Source organism: Pyrgilauda ruficollis, unplaced genomic scaffold (genome assembly GCF_017590135.1).
Source record: "Pyrgilauda ruficollis isolate IOZ18807 unplaced genomic scaffold, ASM1759013v1 scaffold25, whole genome shotgun sequence".
Classification (NCBI taxonomy): Eukaryota; Metazoa; Chordata; class Aves; order Passeriformes; family Passeridae; genus Pyrgilauda; species Pyrgilauda ruficollis.
This window is the reverse complement of record NW_024523822.1, coordinates 2,069,505-2,080,371: the sequence shown is the minus strand read 5'-3', so window position 1 is coordinate 2,080,371 and position 10,867 is coordinate 2,069,505. Positions and strand designations below refer to the sequence as shown.

The 10,867-nt window shown below is 36.9% G+C and overlaps 1 protein-coding gene across 2 annotated transcripts in view; it reads left to right on the top strand.

Moving 5' to 3' along the window:
* NLN (neurolysin) overlaps positions 1 to 10,867 on the top strand; it is a 36,552-nt gene that overhangs the window by 158 nt on the left and 25,527 nt on the right. The window contains exon 1 of one of the 2 annotated variants that reach the window (XM_041470673.1): positions 6,677 to 6,772. The exons of the other annotated variant lie outside the window; for it this stretch is intronic. The gene's annotated coding sequence lies outside the window, so the exon portion shown is untranslated. Of the gene's footprint in view, positions 1 to 6,676; positions 6,773 to 10,867 lie in introns of those variants that run through there. 2 annotated transcript variants of the gene reach the window in all.

The window sequence follows — 10,867 nt, the reverse complement described above, 5'->3', positions numbered from 1 at the left end:
GTAGGCGCGCAGGGCAGGCGGCGGTGCCGCGGGAGCCGGGGCGGGAGCGGTGTCCGGTGCGGGGGTGGGTGTGTGTGAGGGCGGGGGGGTGTGTGTGAGGGCGGGGGAGGCGGCAGCAGCAGGGACCGCCCGGCCCGACTGGAAGCCAGGGGAGCCCGGAGCCGCCCGCGGCTGGCAGGAGGTTCTCGGTCCTCGCTCGAGGAGCTGGGCCTGAGCCCCGCGCTGAGGGCGCGCTGCGAGGGGCCAGGCAGATAGTGGGGCAGGAAACCTGACTGCCTGTGGGGTTTATTGCCTCAGCTCCTGGAGCGATTGCCGCAGCCTGCCCTCCCTGGCGTGGACTCCGTTGTGCACGGCTTCCAGGTGGGCAGGATGGGCGAGGCCAAGCGAGGTCTCCTCTTGGTACTCTTTGCGCCGAGTCAGAATCACCGCAAGAGAAATGGGACAGAACACAATGGATTGAGGGATACGGCTGTAACAGCGGGGCTCTGCAGCAGGGTGTACGTGAAGCAAAACCGGCAGTGTGCTCACAGTAGCTTTATAAAAAGGGGTGTCACTACTACACGTTGTAGGACAGGTGAAACAGGTAATGTAATGTCAAAAGGTTTTAAAATAGGGGATTACTTATATTCTCCATAATGAACACTAGCTCCAAACGGACCCCAGAAAACCGGTGTGAAAGAAGGCTTGTAGTCAGTTCTAGGCAGACTAGACAAATAAACATAATTGCTTTTATTTTGGCCTCTCACTTTTTCTAAAGGACTGCATTTGATAGGAAGCACTGAAATAGTATGAGGGTGCATTGTGGTAAAGAGAATGAAGCTGAATTTCAGCATGAAATGGAAAAGATGGTTGCCTCACATGGTCTTTTGAGAAATGATAGTCATGTGCTTACTGCACAAAATGTACAGTTTTTGTCCTATTTCACAGCCTTTGTTCATTTCAAATTAGGATTGAGCAGTATTAGCAGATAGAAAATAAGAATCAGAATATTTTCGTAAGGCTCCTGCTGCTGTTGAAAATTAAGTGATTTATTTTCCAGTGCTAAATAAAGTGCACATCTATTTTCTTTTCCTAATTTACATTTACATTCCTTTTTTTGTGCAATCATTTTCACTCTTCTCCTCGTCGACTATCTTTGTCTTACAAGAAGGGGTTTTTTATTTTCTTTATATAAAAGGTTTATCTTTGGTTGCAGTTTGCATTTGGACAATGAAGGTACCTCCTTCTTAAGTAAAATCAGTAAAATGGGGAATGGTCGCTGCACCTCATTAATTGTGATTTTTTTTCTCAAGTCATCATTTCAGTGTGCCCAAATAATTGTTTCATGAAAGACAGTATTCTTGAGTGTGTCATAGTGACCTTAACTTTCAAAAGTTAAGGAGCTGGTCACAGAAATCTTGAATAGGTTCTGTCCCAACTTCTATTTTTCCTGAGGGCATCTTAACATGAGATAAAAATGACCATTCTTAGCAAGTGTCAAGTATTATGCCTTACATTAAATAATATGATGTTAGGGTTTTATTCTTTTGGTTAAAATAGGCAGCTTTGGAGAAGGAGGCTTTTTTCACTTTTTTTCCTATTCAGATTCAAAGGATTTTAAAATGTAGATTTAATGCAATAAAATACATGGGGGAAAAAATTGACTACACAATTAAGCATAGATGTCTGTTTACTTTATGAGGATATTCTTATATATGAAAAAAATAAAAGAAGACACACTGATTTAAATAATTTTAGTGTTCTAAAAACATTTCTTGGATTCATGAATTCTGGGGTGTTTCTTTGAAAATATTCAAAATCAGGTTTTGAGTATGAAAATCCATGTACATGACTGAGACAGGTACCAACATACTGTACTATATACGGGTATCAATATAATGAAAGAAAGTGGAAGGAAACTCTGAACACTATAATTTCTCTTGCTGAGAAAGAAAATCAGCAAGAAACTGAGGCTGGGAAAAGGCAGAAGAAGGAATGACACTGAAGGACAAAGAAATGGGAAGAACTTCCATAGTAATTTTCCTATTTCATACTTAGAACAATAATATATCTGTTTCTTTCATTGAAGTATCAGGTCCAACACCTCAGAAATGGCAAAGGCCAAACAAGACATTTAGGACATTTTTGCCTTTCCCTATAATCAGTGGACTGCATAAACTCGCCTGTGTATTGCAGCCGCAATTTTTTCTGTGGTCAAAAGCAACAGCTACCACCTTTCTAACCACAGCAGGCTCCTGAAAAGCAGTCTGTCTATTAGATGGAATTTGCAGAACAAAATTATTTCCTGGACTGGGTGAGACAAAGCTGTTGAGCTGGCAAGCATTTGTGGACTTTATTTGACCCATGGAGCACCAGTTAGACCATGCTAAACAATGTTGTTAGTGTATTTTGAAGACATAACTGTTCTATCATTCTTGCTATAAAGCAAGAAATGCCTGGCTTGGAAAGATTTCTTTAGAGTAGTTTGGGTTACTTCAAAAGTCTAACCATTGTTCAGCAGGAGTCAGGATGAGGTACCTTAGAAAACATGTAAGATAATATGTACATCTAGTATTATCTTTTCAGAACTGTCTAGGAATTAGGGACTTCTAGCAAAAAACTGTTATTTTCATATGATCTTGTATAAAAATCTGTTCAGTGATAACTTTTAATATTGAACCTATGTCCTAAAACTCTTGCTGGTTGTGTTGAAATTTACAGGTTAAAAATTGATCCTTGTTTATTCTCTCCATCCTCTTCATGATTGTTTAGATCTTTGAAGTACTTCCTCGGTTGTGCTTTATTCTGGGATTTTTTTTTCCATTCCAAAGAATCCCAGTCTAGTTAGTATTTGTACTTTGAGTGGAGTCCATTGCTCGATGCAGCTGATTGTTTCTAAGCCTTTGTTATTTCTAATTCATGACTTGGTAGAACAGAAAAAGGTTTTGGCAAGTGGGAGAACAGAAGACAAGAGAGTTTAACTGTTCAGATGACCAGAAATGCATGTAGTATGCACGTGCTTCATGCATGTGGTATAGTGAATTTCTGTTTTGTTCTATTCCACCTCTACTAAATCCTATAATTTCTTTCTTTGCAGCTGCTTCTTTGTTGATGTTTCTGTTGGACTGTTTTGTCTTCAGAATGGTTAGATGTCTCACAACTTCTCCTGTGTATGTGAAGTCAGAAGTGTGTGGCATTTATTAAGACTGAAATTCACTTTGTTAGTGTTTTTAAACTTTTCTGTGTCGTGACATTGTTTTTCATCTCTTTGTGGCTGCCTTTTGTACTGCATTGTCATGACTAAATAATCATTAGTAAATTTTGTAACTTCATTAATCCCAACTTTTTGTAGATGATGTATAAAGACATGAAAGAATACAGAACCCTACATAGAACCTTGCAGGATTCCACAGGTCACAGAGTTCCATTCAGAAAAATAAGCAGCCATTTTTAACAGCCTAATTTTTAAAACCATTTACCTGCAAGAGGATCTACCTTCTCATCCCACAACAACATAGTTCTGTGGAAATAAAATAGATTATATTACTGAACTATAGATTTTTGAGTCTGAATTTTTCTCTGTAGAGGAGACTCTTTTTCAGTAAATATTATCTGTGTTTAGATTGGAGAAGGTGAGGTGAGGATGGTAGTGATTTTACTTGTTTCTGAGTGAAATATTACTGGACACTTGTGTTTTTAATACCATCTCTAACAGACACTTTTTATTTCTTCAGTGAAAAGTTAAATAAGCAAAGTTATTTGCCATATTAATTGCGGTGGAACAATATTTCACATAACCTGTAATCAGCCTGTGAAGCACAGTGTTCCTAAATCACTTTTCACTCAAAAGCCAGAGAAGAAAGCAGACTTCATTTCCTTTCCTAATTTGTGGTGTTGAGCAGGCTGTTTGGGATTTTGCAAGCATTAAAATGAACATGGCTTGTTCATAATGCACTGTCTTCCCAAGGAGATGGGAAGACTGATTTAAGGTGGTAAACAAGTGAGGCAGAGTAGGTCATTATCTCTATGAAGACACAGCGTTTTCCAACTAACTAGTGATGGCAAGGGAACATTTCTCATTGCTTTGACTCTATGAGACAAGATTAGTGAGAAGTCAAAGCATGTTTCCATGGAAGAGGCTGAATTGATTAGCACTGGGTATCAAGAGAAAGGGTTTACAGACTCCCAGTATTTTCCTCTGTCCTGCAGTACCAGCTCTTTTTCAGATAGAGTCAACAAGCTGTTTCTCATGCATTAGCTGATTGCATTCAACTACTGAGCTATCCTGGGAGTGTGTTGTTTGCACTAAACAGCCTGCGCTTGCTGTTTATGGCTGTCATGATGGAAATGTGATATGTGCTTACGCAGCAGCACCTGAGAGAAGCTGTAGGACCTTAAAAGCAATTTTTTTCCCACTGTATTTCCACAGTTTGCCTGATAGTAGAACCAAACAATAAGACAACCTCAATTAATGCCTTAATTGAGACTCAGTATAGTACAATTACTGTCTACAAGCAAGTGTTGTTGAGAATATTCTTTCCTGAGAATCCTGCAAGCAAGTCACTTTAGTGGAGGTTTGCTGTGACAAGCAATGGATACAGTTCACAAAGTGCTGTGAAACCTAAATTAGTAGTACTAGTAATTTATGGTTTGGGTTTTGGGGTATGTTGGGGTTTTTTGTTTGGCTCATTGGTTGTTTGGTCTTGTTCTGTTTTTTTCCCTAAAACCATAGATACCATAATTTTAGAGATCAGACACTGCAGAAACCATACCCTAGCATTTCTGAGTGTTCCACTGCAGACTACTGTGTGGAAATCACCTCCTTATATGAAAGCAAATCAGACCAGTTTCCAAATTCTTTTTGTTTAAAGACTGTTAGAGGAAAAGGGGAGAAGAAATAATTAAGTTGTGTCATCTTTGAGTACACTGGTTTAGTTCTTACTTAAGGTCTGGGCCTCTTGTTAGCTGCCATGGAGCACCTTTTCAGTTAATTTTCTGATGTTAATTGTATTTGAAAACCAGTAAACATTTGTTGTCAGATAGTAAGGTCATGAGCACTGAGGGTAATGAATGTATCAATAAAGGTTTTTAAATGTTTGTATGACTTGTTGGTTTTTTTGACTTGCTATTTACACTGAAAGAGCTAAAAGTGTAGTTAATGTTGACTGTACAGTGAACTCAGTTGCAGAGAATTTCTTTTTTCTGAAAGATGTGACAAAATTAAGGTTTTGTGTCAGAAGCTGCTAGATTTTCTATTTCTTCAAATGCAGCTTCAAAAATCAGTTTCTAATGGCAGTTTTGGAACTTTAAATTAGGAAGTACTAAACATGCTATCCTTTTGCTACAGTTAGATATGTCTGTGCCAAACACAGTTATGACACAGAGCCAAATATTTTTCCAAGGAAAATGGCCCAGGAATTCAAGGCATGTATTCACTGTTCTGTATACTGTTAAGAGCCAAACAGACAAGAGGACTGAGAAGTGAAATGGAAAAAGGACTTCGTGTGTGTTTGTCTGGCAGGAAGAAGTGATATATTTAAGGGTTATAGTTTTCATTCCTTTGGCTTAGCTGAAGTAATGTTGCCCTGTAATTAACTTTGAGCCATTTAATTCTGCTGTTTCTACTTGGATTTTTTTTTCCATTTATGTTTTACCTTATACTACCCAGTTCTCTTATTTTGGTTAATTTTGTCATTGCTTTACTATTACATACACAGTCAGTTCTTGTCTAAAGTTGTGCATCAAAACTGAAAGTACTATGAAAATATATTTTAAGTTCAAGCAAAAACTAAGGATCTCTAAATAATATGAATATTTTAGCCTGTTAAATTTTTTATAAAACCCATCCTGTGAAACAGACCAATGGTAATGTATATTTTATTAGATGCTGCTGAATTGAGATTTGGTTTTGAAATCCTTTTTAACTTAATTTAATTTTTTTAAAAAATTCCATTTCATATGAAGCTTGACTGTTAAAAACTTTACTTAAACCATGCCGGTCTGCTGTCATTTGTATATATTTGGTAGCACTTGACTCTGACTTCCGGGGAAATGCTGATGTATGACATGTTACTCAGGTATCAAATAACTTGTCCTGAGGCAAACTGTCAGTTTTTATATTGCCTTAGTAAGGTGCGTCTAGTTTTTGTTTTGTTTTTCATTTTGGTGAGGCCGCTAGGTGGAGTCAGAACATTGAGACCCTGTGGGTATTGATTTGCAGGTATCTAGTAGGTACTGTCTTCAGATACACAGTGCTGCTTTCCAGCATGCAACACTGCTTCTCCTGCAGCCTGGAAGACCAGGAAGCGTTGTTTAGCTAAGATATGCTGTTTCAAAAAATAGAAAGACCAAAATTTCTCTTGAATTTGAACTCCAGCATTTTTCATACTGTATGTTACTGATTGAAATAGTTGTTCATGACATTAGTTATGATTTGCAAATCTGCTCTTACTTATATCCGTAAGAATGTCCTCTGAAGATCCAGCAAGAAAGACTTAATCGTATTTATTTGTATTAGAGTATTTAAGAACTCGATGACTAAATTATCTGAATTTGCTCTGTCTCACACACACACACACACACACACACACACACACACACAGCCCTCTTTCTTTCTTGTTAAAATCTTGGCTCTCACTTCACTTTCTGAAGCTGTTATCTCTTCACTTTCTGAAGCTGTTATTCTCTTTTGTCAGGGTAGAATATAGTTTTCCATCCTGCATGAATCCAACATACGCTGATTTTTGTGTGGCTATGTGGAACTGTCAAATGTATTTGCAAGTACAATAAATTGGTCTGTATATATTTTTCCCAGAAATACATTAGTTAATTTACTTCACTCTGTAAAATTATACTTGTCATTGTAACTAATACTGTTTAGGTGAAGATTAATTTGGAAACTGAAAGTGCCATTAAAAAGTCTTTGATGGAATTAAAACTATCAATCTGTAATCAGACTGAAATGAGACAGCAGGCTTAAATTTTGATATATTTTGATAATTTAATATAACTGTATTATATAGTGATTCTCAGTAGTAGGAAGATCTTGGCTTTTTTCTGTATTTTCTAAAGCTGGTGCTATGCCTCCCTGCTGCTTCTTCACAGATTGTGGCTTTCTTGTTTTATTTTAATAGTGTTAATGGAACATGCCAACAAAAGACTGCTTGACACACATTTCAGTCACAGAAAATGTTTCTATGCAAAACCAGACTTACATAAAGGTTTAATATATTTAAGATATTGCACAAGTTAAAAAGCAAGTCTGTAAATTCACTTGCATTGTTTGTCTTTACAGCAGTTATGTTGGCCACTGTATTGCTGTAATGGAGTATTATAAAGGTTCTTCCCCTTTCTAAAATCAAATCAAATTTCTATTTTCCAGAAGCAGAAAGTAATCAAATTGTAGATTTATTGGTGAAAGAAATTACCTGGCATTCTGCAATTGCATTCTGCAACTTACAAGCTTTGCTTTATTCTTTAAAATGCTTTTTTAGAAGTAGCTACTAAGTTTTTAAGTGTTACTCAACTTACTCTGCTTTTGATGGAAAATACCATTGCTGCATTTGGGATTGGCAGATTAGCTGGTTTGATTATGTTTTCACCATAATTTATGAAAACAGCTGCGTCTGTAATAATATCTGTTATAACTGAAAGTCCTGAAACCTTGTGTGCCTTTCCTCCCAATGTTCTTCTAAATGGATGAAGCACTGTACAATTGCATAAAATATTTCAGTCTACCCTATGTCATTCCATTGACATTATTAGATGCCATAGGACTGATCCCAGAAAAAGGCCAGTGCAAGTCGCCAGTAGAGGCCAGTTAGATATGTACTATAAAAATGCAATAAAGTTGTGTTAATTTTGAAGGACCTCACAGAAATGCAGGGACTGGAAGGGCATTTGGGGCGATCAAATCTGGTCTCATGCTACCTTAGGTAACCAAGTAACCTAATACATTTTATAAGCAGGTCAAGCACCATGTTATAAATAGAAATGGTTTTTAGTTGCTGGGACTTAATGGACATCTCTTTCAGAGTCTCACTGCCCTTATGCTTACGTATGTCTATTGCAATTCTAACTTTCTGTATTCCTGACCAATTTATTCTAATTTGTTCTTATGCCTGTATTGCCTCTTAGCATCAATAGCTCTTTTTACTTTAGGACATATAAATGGCATATTTAATGACAGCAATCATCTTGAGACTCTCTTTGCTAGACTGATTTCATGATTTCATATGTGTTTCTGGCAGTAGTGAAAGTTTAGGTTGCTACTGACACTTTTTATTTTACTGACACTTTGTTTCGGCCAACACAGCTGTTTTGAAGTCACTCATTAAAAGGGTAATGGGACTGATTACCTAGTAAAAAGCTGTCACCCCTGGATGTTTTTGGTCCTCTTTCTTTTTCCTCTTTATTTTTTTTTTTTTTTTGTAAAATTTTTTTATTTTATATGCTGTCCTGAATATTTTCTAAGTAGGACTCTAGCAACTGTTGCTTTTTCCTCTTTATTTTTTATTTTTTTTTGTAAAATTTTTTTATTTTATATGCTGTCCTGAATATTTTCTAAGTAGGACTCTAGCAACTGTTGTGCTGATGCCATTGATGGAGTGAGGTACAGGGGCAGAAATGAGCAATGGAAGGAGGAACACTGACAGAAATGTCTTAATGCAATGCTGTTGCTGGACATGAGCCTTATACTTAACCCAGGCTTGTTCAGATGCCTCTAGTGTTCCGCACTACACCAGAGAAAACTGAGTGTGATAGCTGAAACAGTTTGAACCAAATAGTTCAGGCATTAGCAACAGCCTATGCAACGCAACATCCTTCCATCTAACTTAAACTGAATCAACTTCTGATGGCTCAGTGCAAGTAGTAGTTGGCTGTTCTGTAATGTTGGTGCTATTTACCCAAAGCAAGTCTAAAATAGTATTTGTACCTGCTTGGTTCAGTGTTTGAAGAAAACTCTTCACTGTTGCATCTGGTTCTTAGAATTATTAATAGAACTTATATTTCAGTTATAAATCTGGGAAGTTAAAGGTTCCCTCAGTGATACAATTTAATATTTTCTCTCTAATAGCATGTCAAATGTAACTGCAGAGTATTTTGAGCTTCCTATTATTTTAGTTACACTCTTCTTTCATGTTTCTTTACAGTCTATTTACTATTTTTGGTCTTGGCATTGTTTCTTTGTTTTATTTTTGAGCAAATTATTAAAATATTGTAGTCTGATACATGGAGTTTTAGGAATTTATTTATTTATAGTTTTATGTAGATAAATAATTCAAAACACTAAGGCATGAAAGAAATGGCCAAGATTTCACTTGTGCATGTATATTTGCTTGCACAGTTTTTTATTAAGGTGATGTTAGTTTCTTAGTACAGTCTGAGTGACTGGTAGCAAGGTAGCAACACGTCTGAAAAAGATTATTTATTTATCAGCATTTCAAAACTCGGCAGTCCTGTGTTTTCCTGTTTCTAACAGGTAGTCAACAACTTGCTGGTGTTTATGCCAATAATTTATGCAACTCTCAAATTTATACATATATGTCTTAATTAAACTAGCCAATATACTAGGAAAATCAGGTGGCATCTTTTTTTTGTTATTTAAAAATAGTGTTCTCTGGTAATCTGAGACCCTACATTCCAGTTCATGAGCTCAGTCCAACTTTCATTATTAATAAATCTTGTTGTACAGGCTGAAATTGATGTAATATGTTGGTGCTGTGACTGTTTTAGTGTTTGTTTTGGATTGATATGCAATTGGTCAGAGTCAGGGCTGTGTTGTCTAAATTTCTAGGTGAAGATACTGAATGACTGAAAGCAATAGGTTCTCCTTTAAAAATAATATCTGCTTAGTATCCTTCCCTTAAGCATACTTTTTGTTGCTCAGGCAGTTGTTTTCCTTTGACTCCACTTTACTTTTATTTTGACTTCAATTTGGAGCATTGTGTAGTCTTTCTCATCTTCTTGGGTGTGGGTGGTGTGGGGTAGAGTTCAGAGCCATGAACCTATTTCTGAGCAGCTTCCCTTTACCTCCCAAGAGGTTTTACCAGACCTGTGCTAGCAATGTGTGAAAAACTAGATACAGGGCAGTCCACTGAGAATCTGTTTGTGACTTAATGAAGTACTGTTCTTTAAGGGATTTGTAGATTCAGGGTAGATTTCAGTAGATTTTGGGGACGGGAAACTAATGCTTTCTGAGAATGTTATTACTTAAGCTTTTGCTTTCATGACAGCAGCTTCATTTATCCTAAACTTATATCTGAAATTCAAAGTTTCAGTAGTCCAGTGGAGAAGTTACTAAAGCCCTAGTGCCAGAACTCAGTTGGTATCAGAGAAAAAGAGCAGAGGTTGAACAAATATTCTTTAATTCCACTTCATTTTCAAAGTTAAATCATCAGTATTCTGGACCCAGATGTTTCTGTATGCCACTAAAGGGAAAAGTAAACAACTTACCTACATTGGAATGGAAAGATCTGAAGAATCTGTGGTAATAAGGAAAATAAAGTTTTAACATGATCATAAGTAGAAATGTTGTTTTTTTGGTTTTGTCTTGCATCAAATAATTTTGGTTAGGCTATTTCTGGAGTAATTCTATTATAGAATTGGAGGACTTTTGACAAAACGTTTTGCTTTCCTTCAAACAGAAGACAATGCATGCATTGCTGGCCTTTCATTCTTCTGTTTGTTATTCCTCCAGGCTGAAATTGGCTGTCTTTTATGCATGCTCCCTGCATTGTAAGCCAAAACCTCTCTGCACACTTTTGCACATACCAGACAGGTTTTACAATAAAATCAATACAGGTACAATGGCTAGTGTTAAGAGAAAAGGTTACTTAATGTAAAACAGTGTGAAGTAAACATCCCTTTATTAGCAAGATCTCTGTGT